Source organism: Amphiprion ocellaris, chromosome 19 (genome assembly GCF_022539595.1).
Source record: "Amphiprion ocellaris isolate individual 3 ecotype Okinawa chromosome 19, ASM2253959v1, whole genome shotgun sequence".
Taxonomy (NCBI): domain Eukaryota; kingdom Metazoa; phylum Chordata; class Actinopteri; family Pomacentridae; genus Amphiprion; species Amphiprion ocellaris.
The window spans coordinates 30,095,365-30,101,088 of NC_072784.1; the positions used below are offsets into that span (position 1 = coordinate 30,095,365).

The 5,724-nt window shown below is 36.0% G+C and overlaps 1 long non-coding RNA gene across 1 annotated transcript; it reads right to left on the bottom strand.

Annotated features, from left to right (window-relative positions):
* Positions 1 to 826: 826 nt before the first annotated feature.
* Positions 827 to 4,849, bottom strand: LOC129347629 (uncharacterized). Its single transcript, XR_008599818.1, has 2 exons — positions 4,622 to 4,849; positions 827 to 2,132 (listed from the first exon to the last, which is right to left on the bottom strand). It is a non-coding gene; the product is annotated as an uncharacterized LOC129347629 (long non-coding RNA).
* Between the last annotated feature and the right edge of the window lie 875 nt (positions 4,850 to 5,724).

Here is a 5,724-nt window from a genome sequence, read left to right on the forward strand (position 1 = left end):
GGCAGGAGGGAACGTGGTGGGTGTAGCAGGGGTGATCAAAACACCGCTAATAGTGAGGTGGGTAGCGGGGATGCAAAAAACCACGGAAATAGTGGCAGACGCAGGAGAAAATGCACTGATAATAGCGGTGGAGGCCGCAGTGGCGTTCACGGCCCCGCCGTAAATGACGATCATGATGGCTGGGTTTGCTGGATGAGGAACAGTATCACAAGTGGATCAGACATTTTGATGAGCCTGTTGGGTATCGTAGAGACAGGAATCTGACAAATTCTGAGCCAAGCAATGCCATCTTGATCGATAAACATCTGTGAAAATTATGTAATCCATATGTTCGCCGCCTGGTGATGTCATAATATGCAAATTAGATGAGTGAATTTACTCCCATTACAAACTTTGGATCATACTGATGATTTTACTCATTTACAGTATGCCTTTATCTCTAATCATTTTCAAGTTCCAACCTTTTGAAAAAGTGATATCAAAACTGAATATTTTATTGAAAAAACTGTGGCGCCTAAAGGGTTAACACGGAACTAAAAATTTTGTATTGTTTTATTATCACAGGTTCTGTCTGAAAAGAGGTGGCATCATTTTAAACAGTGAAATCAAACTAACAAAATGTAATGACCAACCAGTGAGCAATACTGGATTCTGCAAAAACATAAACAACTTTTTTTAAAATCTAAATCTTATCTTAACACAGTTAATGTATTAACTTATTTTTGTGTGTATGCATGTATTTATTGATTTATTTAGTACTGTTAACACAGAGTTCTGAGTGAGTTTTTCTTAAAGATAGACAAAGGCCATTTATTGATTACATATAGGCTGTTAAATGTTTATTAAAAACTAAAAAGCATTTTAAAAAAACAACTTAGGCATTTATTGAGTCACTAAAATACTGTAGAGTACAGACCACATCAGCATGATTATAAGCATCCTCTGGTAAATGAACAACCAGATACTGATGTCTCTCACCATATGGACTTCAGGAGATGATTAGATGATGATAAACTGTGACCTACTGGTTGGGTTCTCTCTGTTCTCATGTTTCTTACATGTTTGTCCCCTGACAGCCGGGTCCTAATGTTTTTTGAGCAACACACCATACTATGACGTTTTTACAATGATGGTTCTACTATGGAACCAGTTTGACATGTTCAGGTGTTCTTTGTGTGAAAACTCAGAGATTCCAGGGATCAGAAGGTGGTTTTCAACTTTCTTTGTTAACTTTCTGCTTCAACTTTAAACTAAATTTCCTTCACTAACCCAGCCCTCTGGACTTCCAGTAAGCTGCGTTCCTATTGGCTGTCCAGGTGGCTGTGTTCCTATTGGCTGTCCAGGTGGCTGTGTTCCTATTGGCTGTCCAGGTGGCTGCTTGGTGTTATCAGGAACACCTGAGCAGCTCAGTGTCTTCCTGCTTTATTTAGCTGCAGACAAACATTTCCTCTGTTTCTCTTCACCAGTGAACTGGGTTTGGCTTCGTTGCTTTAGTTTGTTCTTTAGGCGTTGGCTTGCAGCTTCCAGCAGTAAAATCATCTTTAATGTGTTTCTTGGTGTGTTTTAGGGCTTTGTACTGGATAGCTGTCTTGGTAAATGAGGTTCTTTAGTCACAGTTAGCACATGGTGATAATGTGTGCAGTGATTAGTGGATTTGATGCAGTTGAGTTGTGTCTTTATCTTGGCTGTAGTGAGTCTTCAGAGGTTTCTGGTCAGACACATTCTGTATTCTTGTTTGTGAACCAACGTTGGTTGTCCAGAAGGTAAGAGTTCCTGTCCTGATTCTCTGTTCTCAGAGGTTCTCTGGTAGGCTGCAGGAGACTTTAGCGTTTGGGTTGTGCTAGTTTGGTTTTTGTATGGTTTCATTTGGACGACTATCTTGAGGCCCCTCCATGTGGTTTAGTGAGGTTTTCTGGAACAGTTCTACAAAGCAACCTGCAGCAGAAGAGACTTTGAGAGTTTTTAGGAAGTTCTGGAGAGCAGACTTTAGAGCAGCAGAAACATTTGTCAGCAGTTTGAGCAGGAGAAGGTGAGCTTCAGAGTAGAAATGAGATGGAAACCTTCTTGACCCGTGTGGTGAGGTCCTGTACCAAGAGTTTGAGCAGGTTGTGAAGAGTCTGTAGTTCTTTGGTCTGCAAGCACAAGAAGAGTCGACTCATTAAAGGAGAAAACAGGAGATATTATTGGTTCTTCTGTCACTCTGCAGTTTCCTTAGACTGAATATCAAGTTTATATTTTAAATGATTTCTCATGTGAGCCCAAGAAGACTTCAATAAACTCCCTCCATCCCCTGGACACAACATATTTTATTACCATGTTAAATGTTTTTTTGTTGTTGGTTTTTTTTTTATGTTTTTGAGTTTTAATCATAGTTTTTTCTCTTTGCTTGTTTAGTTTTGTCATCTGTGTAAAAGGTGCTAAACAAATAAAGTTGAATTGATAAACTGAATAATTGACTAACTCGTGATTGTGACAACAGAAGTATTTTCATTGTGATTTAAGGGTTTATTTCATTTTTAAGGTTGGGGTTAAAATCTTGACAGAAAAAGAAGTTTAAAGAAATAAACTACATAACAAAAAGCAATTAAATCAAACGAAAAAAAATTAATACAATAAAACTTTTAAAAACTTTTATTATTAAAAAGATTTAAGAAATTTAAGATGTAATTTTCTAATTAAACATTTAATTTTTTATTAAATGTTTTGTCTTTTTAAAGGTTTAATAATCTAATTAAATGTTTTGCATTTTTTTTTAAATGTTTAATATTCTTGTTTAATTTTATTTTTTAAATGTTTAATTATGGAAAATATTTTATCTGTAATTTTTAATTGTATTTTAAAAATTTTGTTTAATTTCATAATGACATGTATGTTGTTGAATTATCTAATTCAATATTTTGTCTGTTTAATAGAGTTAAACATTAAATACAATTAAATTATATGTACATATACCACCTTTTAATGTTTAGTTTTCTTTTTAAATGCTTCATTGTATTTTCTGTTTAATCCCTATTTGAAGTTTTATTGTCTTTAAGATGTAATTTTCTAATTAAACATTTAATTTTTTAATTAAATGTTTTGTCTTTTTAAGGGTTTAATAATCTGATTAAATGTTTTGCATTTTTAAAAATGTTTAACATTCTTCTTGTTTAATTGTATTTTTTAAATGTTTAATGATGGAAAATACTTCATCTGTAATTTCTAATATTTGTATTTTAAAAATTTTGTTTAATTTCATAATGACATGTATTGTATGTTGTTGAATTATCTCATTCAATATTTTGTCTGTTTAATAGAGTTAAACATTAAATTACATTAAATTATATTAAACAGACAAAATATTGAATGAGATAATTCAACAACATACAATACATGTCATTATGAAATTAAACAAAATTTTTAAAATACAAATATTAGAAATTACAGATGAAGTATTTTCCATCATTAAACATTTAAAAAATACAATTAAACAAGAAGAATGTTAAACATTTTTAAAAATGCAAAACATTTAATCAGATTATTAAACCCTTAAAAAGACAAAACATGGGTGCCCATATAGCTCAACGGGTTAAGTGGGTGACCCATGTACAGGGGCTGGTCCCTGATGCAGCGTCCCGGGTTCGAGTCCCGTTAGTGGCCCTTTGCTGCAAGTCTTCCCCCGACTCTTCTCCCCCGTTTTCTGTCTCTCACTACACCTATCCAAAAAAAGACAAAACATTTAATTAAAAAATTAAATGTTTAATTCGAAAATTATATCTTAAAGACAATAAAAGTTCAAATAGGAATTACACTGAAAATACAATGAAGGATTTAAAAAGAAAATTAAACATTAAAAGGTGGTAAAACATTTAAAAAGAAAAACCTTAAAGATTTAATCGAAATATTAACAGACTGTCTGAAGGTTCAAACTAACAGAGAACTACTCAAGAACTTTTAAGATTTCAGTCCTCAGACTGTGTGAAGGTTCAAACTAACAGAGAAGTACTCAGGAACTTAGAAGATATCAGTCCTTGGACTGTCTGGAAGTTCAATCTAACAGAGAACTACTGTGGGACTTAGAAAATTTCAGCCCTCAGACTGTGTGAAAGCTCAGGTCCTGAGGACTTGGGAGGTCTGGAGGCTTTGAAAGTCTTGGAACTGAGGGTTCAACCCTCCAGCACAAAGGCTGAAGTCCAACCTCCTGAGAAAAACGGTCGAGACGAGACTCAAGTTAAAAAAAACTCGAAAATGGCAAAAAAAAAATAGATGATAAATGCGCAAAAAAAAAAAAAATAAGTATCTGAGTGAGTAGCTCAGGGGAATAAGAAGAGAGACTACCAAGTGGAAGGTAGTAGGTTCAAGACCCACCACTGGCATTTTTCTTTGTCTTTGTCAGGATTTTGATAAAATTTAAGAAGGGTCTGGTCTTGAACCAGAGACCTGCAGCTCTACAGGTAAACCCTTAACTCACTGAGCTACAGATCAGAGGAAAAGAAGTAATTTCGTCGTACTTTTGGCATCGTAGTTAATAAAGTGACCACATGGGTGGAGCCAAGGCGGAGTCAGGGTAGAGAGTAGGCGGGGAGGTGGGTGGTGGCCTCCCCCCTCTACAGACCTGACTGTGAACACCGTCGACACCCACCTGAGGGAGACGCTGCCTAAGATCTCAAGGCTGCTTGGTCGTGGTCTTTCTGGCACGTACTCTTCCAAGATGAGCTGGGAAGTTTAACACTGATGGAATGACACCAGGTCTAAGCCGACAAACTTCCAATTCCTCCTCAACCCATAGTCTCTGGGAAACCTGCATGGAGTAAGAAAAGTAGACAGAGAAGTAATTAAGTCTGTACACAACATATTAAAAAGAAATCATGCTAATAAATTAAGTACAAATAACCGAATTCGCCAATATACTGGAGACCAGAGCTATTTAATTTGATAAGTATAACCTTGTTTAGTAACATTTCAATTATTTGAGAGCAGTCCTAAAGGATTGCCTGTAATCCCAATCATAAAATGGGTTTGGAGGAAGAACATAGATGGTAATCTGGATATACATGAGTTAGGTTTTATAACTACTATTGGTAGTATTGGTGGTAGTAATAGCAATGTGACTACTTACTACTGCTGCTGATACTGGCACTGCTACTACAACTTGTAATACTATTACAAATGCTGATACTACTTCTACGACTCTAACAGCTGTTTATACTACTACTGCTGCCTGTACTTTAGTATTACTACTACTGCTTGTACAACTATACTACAGCTACTATTAATCGTCTGGTATTTGGTTGTCAAGCTGCTAGCTCGCCTTAGCGTTTTGCCAGTGGCTAACTAGTTAGCTCTCATAGACTGGAAGCTCTCAACAAGATTTCATAATGAAAAAAGAGTCAAAAACTATTCTTAGGTATGAAAAGTCATTCCAAGTTTCCTTGTCTCAATCGTACAACGTAGTGTGTAATTGTATGCAGCACAGTGAGACGGCATACTTGTTGTTTCCGTTTTCACACCGTCTACATCAATGGAATGCCCTGAAACTTTGCCCCCACTAGCTTAGCCTCGCAGTAGCACGCAGCTCAAAGGGGCGTGTCCTATCTACTCATTCATATCTATGACAACAACGATGGCTACACATAAGGACGCCTGACGTTGATTAGCTGCGTAAATACCATAGGTTCATGCATAATGTCTGCAGCTGAGGTGGTTCAGACATCTGATTAGGATGATTCCTGGCCGACTGTCTTT